We start from the raw sequence: 23,114 nt of genomic DNA, 5'->3' as shown, positions 1-23,114 counted from the left end.
CAGTTGTCCCTGGGCGCTGAAAACCCTAGCTGCGACTCTGCTCTTATATGAGTCATTAGTCTTAAAAGTCATAACTCGGCCTTTATATTAAACTTTTGGCATTGCCGATTGCAATAAAAAAGGGTAGCCGTCCCAAAATTTCAACGATTTACCATAACCCGTTTTGGAAAAAAAGACTCTTTTATTCTGTCCGTACAGACTTCATGTACAAACGTCACAGATAGTAGTAAATAGGATTCGAGAACGGTTCAAAATGGATATTTCTGTGGAAATATCATACCCGAAAATACTTCTTTTACTGTATAAAGTAAAAGAAGTATACTTTTCTGTAATACTTCTTTTACTTTGTACAGAAAAGCAAAAATAAAACACGAAATGTTTGACCCCAGTACGAAGAAAGCTGACCAAAATATTTAATTTCAAAATTTGCCATTTCTGACGTCATCTTCAATTTTCTTTAAGGGGTTGGTTAATAAATACATTAGAACAATTCTAGCTTGGATTTCTTCGGTTTGAACTCATTTGAAGGCTATTATTTTGTGATTCCCTTTGTTTAATTTACAATTGTGTTACATTTGGTATTTTCACATAATTTATAAGTTAACAAATTTACAAATGCGTTATTAAGATTCTGGTTAAGTTTTATGACTTTAGAATCATAATCTGGTAATCGTGCAAAAGAATGACTGTAAATGATATTACAAATTGGCTGAAGCCTGCCAGTGTTTTCTAGAATTTATATTTGGAAAAGTTTTTCACTCGTTATGAAGACATAAAATTATATAAGAAGTTCGACTGCCGTGCGACCGAAATTGAAGGAGATATTTATTTTTTTTTAAATGCAATTTTTGATGTCCTTTTCGACTTGCTTTGGGAGATCATTTAATTAAGTTAAAATAATTTGAGAAAATAAGTTTAAATGAAGTGAAGCAAAATATGTGTATAATTTAACAGGCTGTACAAGAAACCATGTCATGCCCAAGTCAGATTTTGTTCTTTTAACTTCTGTTCTTGTTTTTGTAGAACTTTCCTAAATATTAGTAGAGGCATTTGAGGACCGTTTTGCAATTTTTAAAAAACTGACTTCTTTAAAACTAAAAATGAATGCTAAAATAGGAATCTTTGAATCGTTTAAAAACATTTCTGTAACTGGAAATATATGTCAAAAATAAAGGCCGGGTTATGTGTATAATAATTTTAATGAGTTCAGCTAGTGTGATTTTATGGGATTTTGAATCTCTACTATTGAATGATGAAGGGTTCGTATGCATATTCGTCGCGTTGTGGAAAAACGGTGTTACTTAGAACCACTTCAGTATTTAACAGTCGAACACGTATACCTCGAAATACAAATTTAAAATTTTTAAAAATTTATTTTATATTTTATGCGAATTTAATGAAATCCTTATAAAAATTTAGTGATATAAAAACGATATGCTGCGATTACTAGAAATAAAATGTTTTTAGTTTTCATGCACGAGCGTGCTGCCATTCGTCAAAGTTTAAGATATTTATCTTTCAAATTTAATATATCCTTTAGTGATGATTTGAACAATAAACTCTCTTCTTAATTATATTTGTTTTATTTTTTAATTCGACTGTTGATATAAAATTGTATTTAGTTGCCTTGCCTGTCTGGACTCGAGCTAATAACTCGTGTGAAAATTCTTCAGCATTCATCATATTTAATGTATCCTATACTTGTTTATAATTGCGGTTATTGCTTTGAAATAACTTACTTTGTTAACTGATTCAGACAGAAAAATTCTTATTAAATTCAAGTAATAATCAATTAAAATGAAATAGCCGGACGCCAAGACACTGTGACGCCGAAGATAACGTATTTTATTACGGCTTATGTTTAAGTCCTCGATTAAATTCGAAAGGCAAAAGTTTTGCAATGTACTTAGTGGGGAAACACTGCTTTTATATTGCCGAGTTTGCCGAACAAAATTTCATTCAATTTGCACAAAATAAATCTAAAAAGCGCATGCGAAATTCGGGGTGCAACGGGCTTCGAGGCGGACGGGTGATTACGTTTTCAAAAATCGGGTGGCTGTAGGTATCGTCGAGTTTCCACAGTCATTTATTCATACAGATTCTTCATTATTTAATTATAGAGCTGTGAAAATTCTGCAATTTTGAACTGCGTCTTAGTTGCAGTTCTTGGAACTCTTAAATGCGGCTCATATCGAACAAGAAGTAGTTTTATTTTTGAAATAACTCTTCTAGTATAAGGATCCCTGGGTATACGCATGCTTTGATATACGTTCAATTTAGTATACGTCTCGTTTGGAATCGAAATTTTTTGTTGATATTGGAGATTTGTTTGGACTCTATGAGTCATGACTACGCTCTATGGTCTTTAGAGACAGTAATACGCCTGCTCGTGCCCATCAGTACGCCAGTTGCTACTATTCTACAAACAACCTGCTCCTTTAACTCTGAATGTTTTTTCGCTTAAGCATTTTGTAAATTCACTAACAGGGACTTTTAGGACCAGCAACGAAAAAAATAGTTATGATCGTTATGGAGATGAAATAAGACATTACTGACAAGTATGAAGATGGCATGCGTATACTGAGCCTATATACCATATGCCGAGAATGACAGTATCTACGGTTGTGAAAAAAAGTGGCTTATTTAATTGGCTAACTTTGCGTGGGGGGGGGGAGGGGAGCTGATTACTAAAGAAAGATTGGAGACCTCAGAACTTATTGTAAAATTGATTTTGATTTGATTAGCAGAAAATTTTTATGTATAATATTATGTGCAGTCATTCATTTATGCATTTATTTCTTTATCCTTTATTTCTTACTGGAAAAGTTCGTTTGGTATACGTCCAATGATCTGGAACGGATTAATGATGTACACAACTGTATCTTAAGTCTTCAAAGAGTGATCGTGCTATGAGACATGCATTTTGAACAATTAGTAATTTATTATTATTATTATTATGATTATTATTCAATTACATAAAGAACGCTGCATAAGACGCTTCAGACTGCGGCTCCTAGAAACTTTAATGCGGCTCGCATCGAATAAACAGCAGTTTTAATGTCAAATAAATATATTATGACACCTAAGATATCGCAGGTTTCCAACATTTTTTAGCAAAGGAAGACACTGGTGGTAACAATCCTTTCCCCTTCATGAGAATGTATGTTGTCAAAATGCTAGAATTGTCACCGATCTGCTGCGACGGTTGCGAAGGGAGGTTTTGGAGCACCCTTCGTACTGCTTGGACATGAGTCCATATAACTATGATCTCTTCGCCAAAGGGAGAAAAAGAAACTACAGACTATTGCAAAAGATTTATTAGATAAACATAAAGGAGGTTATTCAGGCCGTCGTTATGGGACAGAAGTGGAAGTTCTTCGACTGGAAATTTTACTCATATGATGTTTGCGGATAGAGGAAATAACAGTTCTTTTCTGAACTAGGAAGTATCTAAGATGTGTTTACGTAACTTTATTATGCTGTAACTCGTATTTATGTAACGAGAATTATGTAATGAGAGGATGATAGAGCGAGTATCATGTACCGGAATATTTATGTAACGAGTAATATGTAACTGCAGTATGGATGTATTTATGTAATGAGCATCATATAAAAGGGTATCATATAACAAGTAATTACGTAATGACTATCATGGAACGTGTATTATGCAAAGGGAGAATGTATGCATTTATATTACGATTATTAATGTATATATATGTAACGAGGATAATGCAACGGGATTATCATGTAACGAGAGTTATGTAATGGGAGTCCTTATGAATTTATGTAATAGGAGCAAGTATAGATTTATGTAATAGAAGTATGCGTATTATGTAATAAATATTGTGTAATTTAAATTTTATGTAATGAGTATTATGTAATGGGCGTATACAATATGTACTTGTAGAGATATTTTTGGAAAGCAGAAAAGATGAAAAATATGCAACGCCTTCGCCGGGAATTGAACCACGAATTTCTGGAATATGCGCCTAGCATGCAGACCACTACACCATGAAAGCACGCTACAAAGGCGGGAGAAATACGTTATATACTCCCCCTTTTAAAGGGAAACTGGGGTTTTAGGGGACCCTATCGCCAAAATCCTGGGTGTGGAGAATCATCATCCACCACCCTTTTAGTTTGGGCGTCACTGTAGAGACATTAGGTATTTTTGAAGAGGAAAGATGAAAAATGAGCAATCAAACCACGGACCTATGGAATACGCGCCCACTAAATCACAAAGGCACGCTAAGAAGGCGGAAGAAATACGCTATACAGTTATCTAGTCTCTTTTCAATAATTCGGCCCAGAAGGCGATAACCATGAAAGACGATTATATTGAAGGACTGTATATCTTTGATGGGTTTGGTTTAATTGATTACGGCAAAGCTCACGAGGGCTATCTGTCTAAGAGGAATAAATCTTTGAACCACAGTAATAAAATCTTTTTAGAATTACCGATGCATTGCCACTACTTTTATCTGACTCTTCTAATAATTATTATGGTTTGCTATCCGTTTCGTTTCTTTAACAACAGAGGGTAGGAATGCCTTCGTGAATGATTTTCTAAGGAAACACTAATTACGATTGATCCATTTCAGATAACATTTTTCCTTTATGTAATCCATAGAAGCTAGGTCTACTAGCGAAAGAGCCGATAAGACTGCTGTTTACCAGAAGTTCGATCACGTTCAAATCATGGCAAAGAGGCTGTCTGTATGATAGTAGTTTTTCTTTATATGTAAAGTGAATACGAGCCAATCACTCTTAGGAAGAGCTTTCGTTTCAGCAGACAACCTAAGTCTGATTTGTGATAAAATAAATGAAACCTAGTCTATCTTAATTCATGTTTAGCTGTAATATGTAGAAATAAAAGCCGTAATATTTATACTCAAAAGTATATGTTGCAATATAGTATTAACATACATATATTGCGGCATAGTTGCAGAACTTAATGAGTGATTATCTGTTGAATTTTACGCTTAAAAGTTTTTGAATTTATCTCTAATTATTAGTGATTATCTTTCCAATTATTGTTAATTATTATTGAGCATCTTTTGTGTTTTGAATCTCAAATATTTAATGGGATTCGAATTTGAATTTCGTGATGTACAAAAGAAATAATGCTCAGCAGCGATCGAAATGAACACTAGTAGTTCAACCCGTATTCTAATCCCGACGAACAGATTGTCTGAATAGAAATTCTTGTGGTTTTCCTATGAGTAATATGAATGTGAACAAGTTTCTTCTAAAATTCCTTCACGAAGGTGGTCTTCCCCATAGGGAGATAACTCCTCTGTGCTTTGGCATAACCCGGCTAAACCAAACCAAACAAAAATTAATAAGAACAATGATTTTACGATGCACAAAATAAATAATGATTATAATTTTGTGATCTACAAAATAAATAATTATAACAACAGTAATAAAAGAAATAACAGTAGTAAGCGACCGTAACTAGTAGGTGGAAATGACGTCACAGAGAAGTGGCGTGGCCTATAAAGCCGCCATCTTCGAATCACTTGACACCTGGAAGTGGAATATATACATCTGAATGACGTTAAACTTTCCAAAACATCTTTGCTGCCCCAACGAAACTATCAAGAATATCGTCATTCAACATCTCTGCGTCTATCTTGTTTACCGTGTGTGACGTGACTCCAGATTACGGCTTCTTAGGCTATGCCCCTTTTCTGTGACGTCACTTCCATCTACCGGTTACGGTTGCTTACTATTAAAATTAGAAGTTCAAAGAAGAAAATAGATAACTTATGTACTAAATTTATTCTTTACTGTATTACACTTGAAGAAATTAATTAGAATCCCTTCTGAACACTTCAATTCAATCATATAATGAGCGTCAAGGAAGGATTAAGCGGGGTGCGCGACTTTTCTGTCTAAAGAAAAATTTGTATTGCTTAATGCTGAACAATAAAAAAATACCATCACATAACAAACAAGCATAAAACGAAGCTGTCTTCGGAGACTACGAAGAGGGAGAAAAATAAATGCCCCAGTCAACACCAGTGATAACAGGAGATGCATAATATTTGGAAGACGTTTTTATTCCATATTAGTAAGCACTTTAATTGTAAATAATCAGTAATGTATAAAAAAGAAGGGGAAAAAGTTCCAAACGACTTGTTTAGGCCAACTTGAAGTGATTCTTCCAACTGTTTTATAAATATTGCAGCTTAATGTAACTTCTGGCTTAGTTTCTATATTTCATGCGGCAAAATATAGATATTTATTTACCTTTCAAATGTAATCAATTAGCTCAGCAATTTAAAAGCAATATGTTGCCCCTCGCAGAGGATACAATATTTTTGTCTTAAATTGAATAAGAAAACTGAGCAATTTTAACGGAATGCGTCCCCATTTGGCAAAATGTAAGATATACAACTTTTCTTTCAAATTTAATCTACCTCTTTTTTATTATTATCAAATTATAAAAATTTATACAATTAGACATTTCCCTTTTTTTATATTAATTATATAATGTATTTTCTCCCTCCTTGCCTTCGTGGTGTAACAGTAGCACACTGGGCGCGTATTCGAGAAGTTCGAATCCCGGTGAGGGCATTGCTTATTTTTGATATCTTCTGCTTCAAAATGACCTAATGACTCTACCGTGGCGCCTGAACTAAAAAGGCGGTGGTCGATAATTCGAAACCACAAGGATTTAACGACTGGGTCCCCTCTTTCCCCAGTCGCCTTTAAAAGGAGAATATAAAAGGTATTTTCTTCCTTCTTTCCACATGCCTTCGTGATGCAATTGGAAGCATACTCGGCGCATATTCGAGAGTTCCAGGGTTCGAGTCCCGGAGGAGGCACTGCATATGTTTCACATCTCCTGCTTAAAAAAAAGAAAAAAAAAAACTTACGACTCTACAATTATTTCAGGCGGCTACTTGTATTCAATAATGATTATTCATGAACTACTTATATCACAACTTTCGGATACTATTTTATAGTGCTAATTATAACCATTTTAGTGCTAATATTATCTATACCATTACAGTGCTGTTAGCACTGTAGCAAAAACTATTAATTATATTACTTTAATAATTGTTTAATAACCGAAACGCTAACTTACAGATACTACTTATATCACTAATTTCAGATATTATAGCGCTAATTTCAGAGACTACTTATATCACTGTAATAAAAACTGTTCATTACATCACTGTAATAACGATTCTCCTACTTATATCACTACTTTCATGTACTATTTATATCACATCATTATAATACTAATTTTCAGATACGATTTACATCACTATGACAAAAGCTATGACAGTTCTTCATTAGCTGTTAATTTTCAGATAATACTTAAAAACCAGATACTAGTTACAACATTACAGCATATTATGCTAGTTATTGTATAAGTTACTAGTATTTACATTATAGTACTAATTTTCAGATATTTATGTCGCTAATTTTCAGGTGCATCTTACATCACTATAACAAGTGCTGTTAATAATATTTACTATAATAATTGTTCTTAAATTTGGGATCGCTCTTTTCAGATTTTACATATATCAGCGAAATTCTCGTTTAGCTAACAGACAAAGAAGCCTTCATGCTTCAGAATAAGAAAACAAGCGATGAAAAATGCCCCGATGAATTGGCGACGCGAACAGGTTGACGCTAGCAAGTGCAACCCCTCGCTCTATGTCGATGAAAAGGAGGATGCAAAGCACCAAGGACAGGTGGTCCTTCCCCTCAACTTTTCGAGGTCACCATTACCTTGTTGCCATGTCCCATTTTCTGGAACATCGAACTTAGGCTTCTGGGGATGACCCCCAAGCAAATCGTAGTAAAAGTTTATAGTCATGTTAGTAGCATTTGGAAACTAGCTGCTCATGAAGAACTAGTAACTTTTATATACTGCTAGTAAACCCCCGATTTTTTAACGAAATTACATGGGAACGACAATCATCCAAACTTAAACGTTGGATACACATTTTGAGACTTGACAATAAGATTAAATCAAAATTGCAAGAAGGTGGTTCATTATGTTATTGCTTGATTTGGTAGCATAACACCAACTTGTCTGTTCAGTCTGTAGAGGCATTAGGTATTTTTTTGAAAGCATCGAAGATGAAAAATGAGCAACGCTCTCATCGGGAATCGAACCACGGACTTCTGGAATACGCGCCCAGCGTGCTGACCACTACACTACGAAGGCATGCTGAGAAGGCGGGAGAAATACCTTATAAGTCTAGTTATATAACAAAATAAATCATGAAATAAATCAGAAATTTCACTATACACGATGTTTCAGTTAAAGCATTATTAAACATTACTGTATGTATGATATACATGTACAGTACTTAAAATTAAAGATAAGCGTCGTAGCAGAAAACAAACATTAGCTTCAACTTAAACGTAAACAGTGCAAAACAACGAACAAACAAATCAATGCTAAACAACGAACATTCACTTTTTCCCAGAGAGAGAGGGAAAATTCGTCCATGCTTCCTCGATCCTGCGTTGAAGTGCCTTCATAAAAGTTTCTAGTCGGAGGCAAAATAAAACTCGATAACCAACTTAAATCCTAAAAAGCGACTGTTAGTAAAATTCATTAAATTAAATAAAGTGCGTAATGTTTTTATCAAACTTGTCGCCTGATTTCATTATTTATATCTTAAATGTTGTTCTTAAATATTGCATCTAGGAGAAGGTATATCGTTTTCGTTAAACATATAAAATTGATAATCTATAAAATTATTGCACTTCGAAAGCAGTGTATTGTTTTGACTAGTCATGCAAAATTCTTTCTTAGGAAACATCGTTATTACACCTCGAAGGTGGTGCAATGTTTTCACTTAACATCTATTCTCCCCCCTAGCAAAACTGTTGTCACTCTTTAAAGATGTGAATATATAGTTGTACATAATTGTGATATATTGTTTCTACTGTTAACACATATAATCCATTTCTAGTAATAATATTTTAACACTTCAAAGGCAGTGTATTGTTTTTTGTTTACATAATCTTTTTTTAGCAAAGTTATTATTCCACCTCAAAGGTAATGATTGCATTGTTTTCTCTTAAGCCTTTCCTAGCCAAATTTTCATTACTTTAAGTCTGAGTTTCTACTTAACATATTTTCTTCTCAGCAAAATTGTTATTACACGTCCAAGTCGGAATATTTTTTGCACTGTTAACATATATAAACTATATAAACCCTTCTCTAATAAAATTATTGCTAAGCCTCCAAGGTGATGTGCAGTTTTCATTTAACATGTAAAATTCTTTTATAGCAAGATTACTATTATACTGGATGGTAGTATATCGTTTTCACTTAACACATAAAACTCTTTTCTAGGAAAATTGTTTTTACATCTTTACATCTCAAAAGTTGGTGTATCGCTTTCATTTAACATATCAAATATTTTTTTTAGCAAAATTTTTAATACACCACCAAAGTGATGTATTATTTTCACTTAATATATGAAACCTTTTTCCAGGAAAATTGTTATTATATTTTACAGGTGGTGTATTGCTTTTGCTTAATATATAAAATTCTTTCCAGCAAAAATATTATTATTAAACTATTATTAACTATCATTATTCTATACTTGAAGATGGTGCATTGTTTTTACACATAATATGTAAAACCTTTTAATAACAAAATTATTATGACACTTTGAAGGTGGTAAATTGTTTTTACTTAACATGTAAAATCCTTTACTAGGAAAATTGTTATCGCATTTCAAAAGTAGTGCATTGTTTTCAGTCAATATATAAAACCCTTTACTAGTAAAATTATTACACCTGCGATGCACTGTTTTGCCTTAGCAGGCAGAATCCTCTTCCAGGAAAAATATAACTTCAACTATATAATCATAACTTCTATTCTCGAAGCTGGTGTATTGTTTCCATTTAGTGTACAAAATCTTTTCCTAGCAAAACTATTGTTACATTTCTAAAGTTGTGTATTGTTTTCATTTAACAGATCAAATTCTTTGCTAAAAAAATTCTTATTACACTAGAAGATGCTGCATTATTTTCACTTTAACGTATAAAATTCTTTCTTAGAAGATTATTATTACACCTCGAAGCTTCTATAATATTTTCACTTAATATATATAATCCTTACATAGCAATATTACTATTATATTTCGAAAGTGGTGTACTGTTTTTCACTTTACTTATAAAATCCTCTTTTAGGAAGATTATTACTACACCTCTAAAGTAATGTATTGTTTTCAATTAGCATATAAAATCTCTCCCCGCAAAATTATTATTGCACCTCAAAGATGGTGCGTTGTTTTCTTTTAACATACAAAATACTTTCTTAACAAAATTATTATTACACCTCTGAAGAAATATACTCTTTAAGATATAAAATCATTTCACAGTAAAACTGATAGGCAAGAAGGAGTCCTTGGCAAGTATTGCTACAGTGCGAAATACAATTCCACTTAGAAGCGCCTTCCTGCATAAAAAATTATCAAACCGTAGTTGTTTTGTTTAGCTTAATTTTCCAATTTAATCAATCTGTTACTGATTAACTAATGGAGCAATTTAAGAGCAATGTGTTGTCACCGAGCGGAATAAAATTATCGCCGATGCAAATTTACATGTTGTTGGCTCTCAAAGTGTTGCGTTTGGAAAAAATCTTCAATTTATTTTGCAGATTTAATTGGTTTATTACTAGTTACAGTACTAAGCGATTAAATTCCGATGAGTGTATACGATCGAAGCATTTTGCTGATACAGGATGTGCTTTGCCGTAATCTTAGTAAACCAAATCAACATAGACGGATAAGCTTTTTGACGCGAATTGGAACGAAATAAAATGCATTCTGAGTTGCCAAAAAGAGCAAACCCGAATAAATCTTTACGTTTCAATACGTTAGAGAAAGATAACACTAAAAAGGGAAAAAATACACAGTTTTAGATTTTTCGTGAAAATAATCAATTGTGACTCTATTTGCAATCGACATAGACACTGCTATTAAATTTTCAAACAGAATGCATACAGTTGCTATCTGAAATTCAGCTTGAAGAAAAATTGGATCACACCTCTCGGTTGGACGTTTATAAATCACACTTACTCAGAGAAAAATATGCCTCGCTGTAGTCACGCATTTATGCATGTGATCTTCATGTGATCATTATTTGCCAGCGCATGTATTTATGATACTTGAAGTAATAGTAAAATTAGAACCAGAATATCAGAATATCGGATGAACACCTTGAGAACTCCCTAAGAATTGCAATCACTTCAATCGAATCAGAAACTGATGCATTTATTTCTCCAATTCAGGGTCAAATATTGCATTAATTTAATGACTTCTTGTTTTCTTTGTAATTAGAAAAAAAATTTATAATGGAATTTTATCTACAAAATGTTAAATATAATGTAATTATTAAATAAGTAATTCTAACTTCCTGTCATAACATTAAAATATAATAAATTAAAAAAGTTTAAATTACTTAAATATATTTTTTCTGATTTTCTTGCTCAACAGCCATCGTTAGGGTTAAGCAGTTGCTGCTCGCCATATGAATCGGCTGAATCGCTGACTCAATAAAATTTGACTCACTAAAATATGCGCTTCTCATGTATAGTGCAGCCTCTGTAAATTTGATCTAACGTGATCAAATCCAAACATTTCTCTCCTAGAGGTGAAATTAAGAAATTTTTTGCAGCGGTTAAAATTTAACAAACCCGAGAATTTTCAGTGAAGCCTACCTAATTGTATGATTCACTTATTTGGGAGTTCGCAAGCTGCCACTGGTCTTAGAAATATTTTCTGTAGCCTAAAAAATATCTCATATTCTTCCAGTGCTGTCCAGAGAAGATCAAAGGTTCAACTCCTCTGAGCTACACCATATAAACCTTATGCAGTTTCGATCCTGTTGCATGTTGATCCAGCGCAATGTCGGTAACATGTTGGTTCTACAACGTATTGACGCTGCATAGTACCCAGACACGTAACAGGATCGACACTGCGCAACGTCGACACGACACAGGATAGACATCGCATAGTGTCAAAACGACGTAGAGATCGAACATTGAAAATCATCAATAGGGTGTAGAACCGATATGGTTCAACGCAGTTTCTAATCCATATTGGTGCTATTCAGTGGCGATCAAACCTAGTCTCTAACTCTCCAAAAACAAGCCCCTTCACCTAGAGATGCTATATGGAAATAAATAATATGTTTCCCGAAAACGTGCTCAGAATAAAGGAAAAGTAAAAGAATGCAAATTTGTTGCACGAGCAATTAATTTTAGTTACGAAAATAGCCCGAGGCTAGATGCATCGGCTTCTGCGGTTTTCCATATGAGTAAGCTTCCAATTTCCCTTAGCAAGTCAACCATGAAGGTGTCCCTCCTGAGTAAATTAGCTCTCGTGTGCTCCATTGTTATAAATTCCCTATCTGTTTTCTGAAAATCATCTTGCTTTGCCTTTGTGCGAAGCTTTCGTATCGTAAGCTTTATTTCTAATTTGTTTATATGTTTGATAGGCAAGAGAAAAGTTAGTAGCTAAAGATACCTTGAAGAAGGAACTTTTTTCTTTTCATTGTAATTTTTTTTCCTTTTAAGGCACTATACACCAAACAGAGATTTTAAGATGTATAATTGTCCAAGTAAATTCTTTCCCGGCCTTTCTTTCCTTTGCTCTTAGACAAATCCTTCCAGTTGCAAAAATATTTTAAATGAAATTCATGATTTAGCATTTTTTATTAGAAAAAAAAAAAAAAAACAGTTTTATAAAAATTACAAAAGCTAACATTTTATATTCTCCGTATCCTAGAGAAAATTTTGTACTCACTAAGAATGCTGGTCTCCCATATGTTTCATTTGCTAATAACATTTCAGACACTTACAGGAGATAAGGCATGGTAACCAAGAATTCAACTGTTTCTCAATAAATAGAAATAGCTTGAAAATACCGGGATTAATTGGGAACAGTTTTGAATAAGTGGGAATAAATGGAAGAAGTTTGGGAATAACTGGGATTCAAAGCTTCAGAACTATTTTTTAGTTTTTTTTCCCCCTTTCCATTTGCCAACTTCGGTTCCAGACAACGGTAATAAATAATCTAATTATATATTCCGAATAAATGGAGCTAATTGAGAATTTATAGGAATAACTGAGAATTAAATGGAAATAACTGGGATTTCATATGCATCCGAATCAGTATACTTTAATTATCATTATTATTTTTAACTGGGAATAAATGGAAATAGAAATAATTGAGAGTTAATATGTCAGAATCAATATATCTTTATTATTATTATTATTATTATTAGCCCAAAGGAGCGTTCGCTCAGAAGGACTATTAATTTCGTTTTGGCATTTTGCGTCGATTCACTGTATATGTTCGTATCACTTTTCAAATTGTTGCCCCCAAATATTATCGCCCTGCGTTACATTTAAAGAAATTAAATAATGAAGAATCTACATAAATGTATGTATGTTTCTCGCATTGTGATAAAACAACGTTAACTAGAGCCATCTAATTTTAAATAACGTAATCCTCCTCCGAAAATGGGCATCTGAAAGCTCAAATTTGTAATTTGTTTTAATATCGATTTCATATTTTGTAATACTTTAACAAATTTTGGATTTTAAGAAACTCAATGATTTCATTGAGTTTCTTAAAATGATGATTTTTATATTAAAATGATGATATTTACTCAATGATTTTTATATATTTTATTATTATTATTTCCAACATCATTTCAGACCCTTAGAGCAACACAATGGGAAACATGTTTTAGAAAATGCTCAGAGGGGAAAGAAAGAAAAAAAAAAAAAAAAAAAAAAAAAAGATGTATACTGTGGACACAGTCAGCTAATCAATGTTCATGTTTACAGAGTATTAAGTGCTATCAAACGTTTTTTCATACTCACTCTACTTTTTGTGTTTGGAATGTAGAATGTAGACGGAATGCAAAGATGAAAGTATCCAACTGATGAAGGTTGCTCTGGATATTCTTATCTGTAAAACAAAAAAAGTCCCCTTTTCTTAAGAAAAATATTTTTTTTTTTTTTTTTTTTTTTTTCTCTTTTAGAATATTTGTTCACAAAATTTATGCGAAGCTTTCACACACAAAAATACCAACATAATATTTGAAAACACTGAAATATAAACGATATATCAAATCGTTTAATTTAATTATTCTTCGCTTTCACGCTGTGAGTGGCAACCATTTTAGATGCAATTTAAAAAGGAATCCCTAAGTTTTGAAACTTTTATTTTGGGAAACAGGTATGATGTTATTTTTATACATTTAAAATTAGGAATTTTAAGATTACAATAATACAACAGTATATTATAAGCCTTATTAATGTGATATAACTTTGTGATTTGCGTTTTGCTAATGGTTTTGATATTACTTTTATGTGTTTATACTACAATTATGACATGAATGAGCCTACTTTAGTTATTGTTTACTTTTCCTTTAGTTATTATTACAGTGTTAGTTGTGATATCAGAATCTTGGTTAATATGATTCAGAAAGGCGAAAGAAAAAAATGAGTGTGGCATAGACGTACTCAGCTGATTAATGTTTACATTCAGAAGTAAAATTTTCGAAAAAAGAGTAACCAAAAACAGTCTGAGGGAGGTCATTGAGCAATCAAAAATTTTAATTCTCTCCGTACGCCTAATGAGTTAACTTCAACACTGAGCAGTCAAAATGTTTAGCTTTTTCCGTGCGCTCAGCAAGTTACTGTCAGTATCAACATATCCAAAAATAATTCGAGATAGAACCTGGTTGAAAACAAGGGTTGAACATTGGACAGGACACAGGTACCTTGGTCGGTCATTTTAATTTAATGTCGGGGGGCTTATTAGTTGATGGGAATGATTCTACAAGAAAATAGTTGGGAGTTAATCCTTCAGAATCAGTATCGATTAATTGTTTTTCAGATTTTTTTAACCTTCCATTATCATTCCAAACTCTTAAGGAAAACTATGGTAACAATATTGTTTCTCAATAAGTGAAAATAATGGGGATTAATATGAATGGTTGGAAATAATTAAGAATTAGTATTTCGGAATCAGCTTAACTTAAAGTATTTTTCTATTTTGGTCTTCCAACATCATTACAAATCCTACTAGGTGGCGTAACTACAGGTTTTGTCTCTCAGGGCAGTCTCTGAATATGTTCCCTCTGTTGATATGCAAGCAAATAACTAAAAAGAGGTTAAAATGACATATAGGGAAATAAACCAAAACTATGTGTTTATTTTCGAATTATTATTATATTTGTGTTAATTCCAGCATTTAAAAATTGTATTACCTTTTTTTTTTTTTTTTTTTTGCAAAACCATCCATAACATTCAGGCTTTCTTGGTGATTCCAGCTGCTGTTATGCAGACAGCACAGAAAGACTTCTTAAATGCAAAATAAACATGTGTTGATCTACACATCTTAAACGACTTTTATTTAGAAAATTCATCTGATATCTGTTAACACTTACCACTACAAGTATTAGCAACACTTAAGGTGAAGAATTATGATGAAATGAACTGCAAAAAATTAACTTCATTCATCCCTTCACAAGGTCCTGTTTCGTTTTCCCTAGCAATAACGAAAATAAAATTCTGAGATACTTTTCTCTTAGTGAGTAATTCCTTATTAATGATAATAAGATTATCATTTAGTTGATAGCCATAATTTTCATTCAAAAAATTCGATATAATAAAAAAAGGTATGACAAGAATATGTAGTTGTTGAAATCTTGCGGTGATTTCTTTGACTACATTACGTAGAGTAAAAACTATTTTTATTCTCAATTTAATTCTGTAAAGCAGTTCAGAATCTCTTATTATTTTTTCACCTGCCTCGCCGAATTAGTAGCAGTATATAAAAGTTACAAGTTCTACATGACTGAGACTTATAAAGTAATATTTCATGCGAAAAATGTATTCCCTCAAAAATACGCTGCCCGGAGCAGATCACCTTCTCCGCCCACTTCTAGGTACACCACTGATCTTTCTTACTGCTAGTTAGTTAGCCACCCACAGAAATTTACTTGTCGAATACATCAGCTAGTAAACTATAGATATGACACACACATACAGACACACACAAAACAAAAAAAAATTTCGACGTCGAACCTTTATATATTTGACTATAATTGTGATCAATTTTCTCCTCTTTTATCTTTTTCTTTTCGTCCGCACCAGAATACAATGCCTTTTTGCCTCGACCTTGCTTGCAGGAATAATTGCTAGCCAGCGGTCGAAAAGGTGAACAGATTCTTACGTCGATTAAAATAGCTTTCTCTTCTCTCCCCCTCCTCACCACTCCACTATTACCTGATCGAAGCGAAAAACTTCGTGGCCAGCATCAGTGATTAAGTCTAAGCATAAATTTTTTGTTCTTCTTCTGGTTCTGCGAACTTTCGAAGGATTAATAACAATAAGGTAGGAGTCAAGTGGTGGGGGTGAGGGGGCACAAGATGGCTTTTTGAACACCGGATGCCTAACTTGATCACATCAGTGTCGATCCGATTAGCGAGGTCTTGAACTGAATTTTGAACGAATCTTGATTGGTACGTTACTGGGGTGGGATAGAGCAATGTCTTCGAATACCTTTGATCTTGTGGTATGTCAATGATGATCTTTCGTACTCGATTCGGATAGAATCTGAACAATACGTATGAAAAATTTTATGACATTTTCCCCCCTCCCCACAGGTGCTATTAGTTTCGATTCTCGTGTTTTTATCTATATCACTTCTCAAATAAAAAGATGTTGCCACCAAATCTTATCGACATGTATTATTTTTAAAGAAATTACATAGTGAATATTGAAAAACAAATGTATGTCAACACCCTACTGGAAATTCTAAAGATAGTCTGTTTCTAAATATTTTCTAATTTTGCTGTTGAATTTTACGGGACATAAGTGCGAAGAAAGGAATGCTTAATAATGGAAAAAAACAAAAAGAACGCTTAAGTCACCTTGTCTACAAAGAAACTGCTATTACTACTTTGTCTACTAAGAAAATTGAACATTGATAGAGTGAAAAAAAATTAATGGCGACACTATATCGAAAACAAACAAACCTATATGTATGCAAATGAACATAAAAACATACATGCTTACAAGCGAATGTACAAACATGCATACACATGTAAAAATACGTACATATGCACAAACATACAAACATACACAGATACAAACGTTCACGCATTCAAACGAACAGACAAACACACAAGTAGTAACCGGAGGTAACCGGGCGGCGGAAGTGGCGTCACAGAAAAGGGGCGTGGCCTCCGCCATTTTGAATTTCTCCGGAGGTGACGACACCAGCGCCATCTTGTATCACGTGATGGAATGACGTAATCATGTTGAGTTTCGTTTTGATTCTGTGGCAACGATCTTTTCAAAGTTTATTTTTTGTGGCAACGACACTATTTTTATGTTTGTGGCAATGGTCGCTTAAACCACGTGACGTCAACTTTATTATTTTCCTTACTTACCAATTTTTTTCTTTATTATTTTAGTTATTTAATCTTTTTTATTCATTATTTTTTAATTATGTTTCATTATTTATTATGAATCATCCTTTTTAATTATTTAATCCGTCATTATTTTTAATTAACTCCATAATATTTTCATCCATTTTTTAATGAATTTTAAAATAAACTCCACCGCCGGGATTCGAACTCGCTATCTCTGGGATGGGAGTCTAGCGCTTTACCGCTCGGCTACCCGGTCCTCTTATCGGACTTGTTATTTGAAACTCTATTTGGCCCTTTGACTTTTTGCACCATTGATGACATAAGGCTGAAAGTCGGCGCATGCGCCTTGACATGAAAACCTCGTCAGACATTTGTTTTTACACAACGGCTAGGATTTCTTTTGGCTTCTTAATCATTACTTTAATCATTGCTGTTTTAAATGTAAGATTTTCCCACAGTTAAATTTTTTTTATTGTTAAGGTATTTTTAATTGTTTTCATTTTTCATCTCATTCTTACTATTTTTTTAGATATTAGTTAATTTATTAATTTTTGATTTCATTTTTTTCCCTTTCCCAAACATAAATTTTATTTTTAACTTTCGCAACTTGACGTTTACTACCACAAAAGTGAATTTAAATTTTCTTTTTACTTTTTATCTTGCAAAGTTTATTTTTCTATATTTAATTTTCTTTTTGGTTTTACAAAAGTAATATTTATTTTTACGAATTGAATTTTCCTTTTCACTTTTTTTATTTTGCAAAAGTTTTTTTTTTTTTTCCAAAATTTTTTCCTTTTCGTATTTTTACTTTACTTTATTTAAATTTTTTGTTTAAATTCTTTTTGGTTTTACAAAAGTAATATTTTTATTTACGAATTGAATTTTTTCCAAAATTTATTCCTTTTCGTATTTTTACTTTACTTTATTTTAATTTTTTGTTTAAACTTTTCTTTTGGTTTTACAAAATTAATATTTATTTTTACAAATTTAATTTTCCTTTCCGCTTTTTATTTAAAAAAAAGGTGTTACTACATTTTTAACTTAATTTTTTTACGAAAGTAATATTTAGTTTCATAATTTTAATTCTTTTGAGTTTTTTGTTTACACAAATGCAGTTTATTTTTCCCTTATGCATTTTACTTCCTAAAATAAATTTCATTTTTTCCCCCCTTTCCTTTAAAAAATTTTTTTTGTTACATTTTTATTTTACCCTTAACATTTTTCCCTTGTTTTAAATACAATACGATGTTACATTTCCATTTCTCCAAAAGTAAACTTACCTACATTTCTCTGTCTTTGAAATTTTAAGCTGGAATTTACATGCATATAACTTCACTAGATAATATTTTCTGTAATATTAAGCCAATATACACAATGCTCTTTCTATATAGTTTAACTGGAATACTACATTTCTTACGTTTTTACTACTAAGTTGGAGATACTCAGAACTTTTCCTTCTAATGCATTGTACTAACTATTAATGACTGTATTAACGTTTTGGCCAACTATACAAAACTTTGTTGATTCCCTTTTACACGTCTTACTTTTATTCAAAGGATTCACCAAACTATGTCTGACAAATGTAATTTTTACATTTTCCATTTACACATTTACCCTTATATTTAACTTATAAAACATATTCATGCTGTATTTCTGATTCCTTTTTCCCATAATAAATACAGACTTACACATGTTTCTTTATTGTAAGACCTACTGACTTTAAACAAATCTTATAAGGAGCAATAAATTTTCATGGTATGAAGCCCACTCAAACCAATGCATGGAGCATTTCTACCCAGTTAAGTTTAGATACGTACCAATAGTACTTCATTTCTTCTTATTTTACTCTACAGACATTTATACATATATATTCAGAACACTCCCTTTTATTCAGTAAAATTCATTGATACTACTAACACAAATTTTACTAACTCTTTGAAATATTTTACAAAAATATCTTGTATTTTCTTGCACACATCCTACTTAAATCACCAAACATACACTGAACCTTGATTTATCCTTCATGTGAAAACGTCACTCGGATTCTTAATGATTCCACCATTTACCGCAGAACTTTATAAACAGTACTCTATTCGAACTTATCACAGCCTAACTCTCTTAACAAGGTACAGAAGATTGAATTATATTTTAACTACAGAGAAGAATATCCACATTGTAACGTATTATTTTAAACTTGAATTATAGTCACATTTTGTGACGGAGAATTTAAAGTCTATAATACACATGGAATTAATATTCAGCCATGGAAATGAAACTTTATCGCCTTTCTCCCAATTTGAAATATAAAAATGTGTTAACTTGGAATGTTTCTAACGTATTCATTGTAACTTAACTGAAAAATACCCATATTTCACATTGCCAATAATTTATTTAGCACTGAACTCTTACAGCCTTTTGAGAACGAAATTTAATTTATCATACCTGATAAATGACTCCTACATAGTTATGATACATTACACGAAATATTGAGAAGAGTTCCAAATAAGGATCTAACATAGTAATTAACATAAAAGACCTAACACAAATAATTTTAAGATAGAAATTTCAAAACACAAATAATTTTAAGATAGAAATTTCAAACTGACATTGCTTAATAATGAACTTTTACAGCTTTTTTGACATTTAACTTCTCATACATAATAAATAAAATTACACACAAATAATTATACAAAATAGGTAATAATGACAGAAAGTCCATATAATGATCTACTATAGTCACCAACTTTAAAAATTTTAACGCATTTTGAATATGTCATAAGAAAGACCACACTTATTTGAAAAGCATTAATTTAATTAAACATTGGAACCACGCAGTGCAGCGCACATGTATAACATTTTTATTTATCATGAGTATGACACATAATAAGTAAATAAAATTTTCACAAAGTACGAAACACATTTCGCTTTTAACTGAACTGTACTCTTAAGAAAAATGCAGTATGGAATGCTTAGAACACTCAGTGCCACAGTTCCTCATTTCCCTACGCATTGACCAAAATATACATGTACTTTAAAATCAGTTAAACAAATTCAAATGTTAGTATTCAAAGAGGAATACTTCACAAATTAGATAAAAGAGAGGTACACAATGAACTTGAGTGATAAATACAGAAAAGCATGTAAGGACCGAGAAAAAGATGTATTCGTGGAGAACTTTTTAAGATAAACTTGCTCTATTTTTGCACATGGGTTACATTTTGCATTACAGATTAAGGAAACATTCAAGATAATTCCTGTATAACTAGGGATTTTCACACGTTAGTAATGTAATTTATTAGAACAGTGACAGACATATAGGACAACTATGCCATTTCCACGGAAAACAATTTTCCCCCAAGGCAGACTTTAACAGTGAAATATAAAATGGAATAAGGAAATGCCCTATTTCCAACAAAATTAGTATCTGAGTATGCAAAAACATGAACAAGAAATGAATATTTTTCTGAAAATGTTCCGAATGGAATAAGTCGGGACTAGTTTCATGAACAGAGCATGAAAATTAATGATGAATTTTTAATTTATTTTGTCTGTAGTACATTTACTTATGCTAAAATCTTCCATTTGGTTGACTGTACTTTACATTTAGACGCAAGTTGATAAATCAGAGTGATTTTTGTGTTTTAAAGCTTCAGATTCAGAAATATTACAACTTCAGAAATAATAAAACTCAAAAGCAAAAAGATTAAAACGACAAGAGAATATACTGCAAGCAAGCGAACGTGATAAATGACTTTTTGGGCTGAATTTCATGAATTCATAGATGGGGTGCAAAATTTTAATGCACTGTATATGAACTATTTTTCAAATGTATTACGATCACCAACTTTACATAGACTTTAAGTAAACATTTCATGTTAATTTACCATTTTTCCTGAGATTTATCTACGTATTTACTAAATTTTTGCATTTTGTTTATAAATATAATACCAAAAGGACATAAGAGAACATTTGTTTCTTGAAAATGTCCATAATTTTACCCAACTGTTATTTCTTTCATAGCTTTGAAGTAACCTATTAAACATATAGTTATCTTGTATTGACCAGACAGCCGTTGGTCTTACCAATGTCTGAGTTAAGTCACAAAGCTAGGGAATTTAAGGAATATTTTACCAGTACGGAGAACTTCTTACGGCGTTTTTGATGAAAATTGACCAAATTTAGTAGTTCATTTCTAACCTATGAGCCTTTAACTATTTTTTTTTATTCGAAAAAAACACACCAGAAATTATCCTCAAGATTTTCCATACAGATTTTCCATGTACTACCTTTCATGAAATTACATTTCCAATGAAATTTGATTCATTGTCCAGATAGTTAAATGTTTGTTATTTTTTCGCATACGAATGAATTTCGTGTCTCACATACGCTCATTACATATGATTTAACAAAATTACAAACGAGTTAGAAGTTAAGTGAATATTTCCTGAAATACTGTACATTTCGTTTCGGAAAGTTTACACGAGTATCTTCATTTTGAATCCTATAATGTTTCTTTTCCCCCATCCAAAGTAAATTTAGAGTAAAAAATTTTTAGTTTGGACGAAAGTTATTTACCGATGGTTGTGACGTGTTCGTGTTTTCATATATTGTTTTTTGTGAAGTACCTTATCGATAACCTTTTGAACACTTTGAATATTACGGCCACTGCAAATCATTGAATTTTCATAAATTTTCTTATTTATCTTTTACAAGTCCTTGTAAAGATTTGGGAACAAATTTTTATTAAATAGTTGTATTGTATGATTTAATAACTTTTTACACGTTTGGAAGATTTAACTTCAACAACACTACCACACTGAATCAGAAATTAAGAAAAGAAATGGAATTTTTTTTTATCTTAGTATACTACAGGAATAGATAATTTTTCTCTAATGTATTCGAATGTAGTAGATAATGGAGACTTTTAACACAGATCATACAGACTTTGAATATTTTCTCTAAGTCACCAAAAATTGCATTGTCATAGATTTTTCTCATAAAGTCTATTTCTTTCTTAAAAGAAGTTTATATACTAATTTCATTAGAAACATATCTAAGAAAATATCTGACATTCATAAGAAAATCAGCGCTTGTTTCTTTACTAAATTTGTACTTTCTGACTTCATTCTACTGAAACGAAAATATTCATAACTTATTGCGAAGAAAAATGTTATACTTTTTGATTAATTTTCATACCACAGTATTATGTTTGAAATTTTTTTTTCTAGTCAACTGCTAATATATTGCTAATTTTCGTACGTGACAAAAAAACTCAGTTTAGAAACTTTTCTACTTAAAACCTTGTATTGCATTGCTGAACCGGGGCCATGCTTTCATTTTTATCACATATCATGCGAATATTTTAAAAAAAGCATATTTTTTCCTTCTCTTAGCACAATTTTTAACCAACATTTTACTATTACAGAGACTTCTTTAGTAAAATCTCAAGTGTTAAACTGAACGTTTCATTACTAATTTTGAAGATTCTGGATATATCGTACTTAAAAGTTTATAACCGATTAGCAAAATAATTTATATATGTACTTCGTTGTGCTCTTGGTAAATTTTTAAATCGTTGTTCAACTATAACACTTGATTTCTAGTGAAGTATCGAAATGATTATTTACTTTCTGCTTTTTCGAAAGAATTTCGTAGACACATATGTT

The 23,114-nt window shown here is 31.7% G+C and overlaps 1 protein-coding gene across 3 annotated transcripts in view; it reads right to left on the bottom strand.

The window, feature by feature from the left end:
- LOC146997197 (uncharacterized) overlaps nucleotides 1–23,114 on the bottom strand; it is a 919,946-nt gene that overhangs the window by 539,651 nt on the left and 357,181 nt on the right. For 2 of the 3 annotated variants that reach the window (XM_085816963.1, XM_085816964.1), the window contains one exon: nucleotides 13,883–13,970. The exons of the other annotated variant lie outside the window; for it this stretch is intronic. The gene's annotated coding sequence lies outside the window, so the exon portion shown is untranslated. The remainder of the gene's footprint in view (nucleotides 1–13,882; nucleotides 13,971–23,114) is intronic. 3 annotated transcript variants of the gene reach the window in all.

This window comes from Stegodyphus dumicola, chromosome 5, assembly GCF_044657685.1.
Source record: "Stegodyphus dumicola isolate Sdum_Otavi_A_Nest chromosome 5, ASM4465768v1".
Taxonomy (NCBI): Eukaryota; Metazoa; Arthropoda; class Arachnida; order Araneae; family Eresidae; genus Stegodyphus; species Stegodyphus dumicola.
The sequence above is the reverse complement of the archived record's forward strand: the minus strand, read 5'-3'. Positions and strand labels throughout refer to the sequence as shown.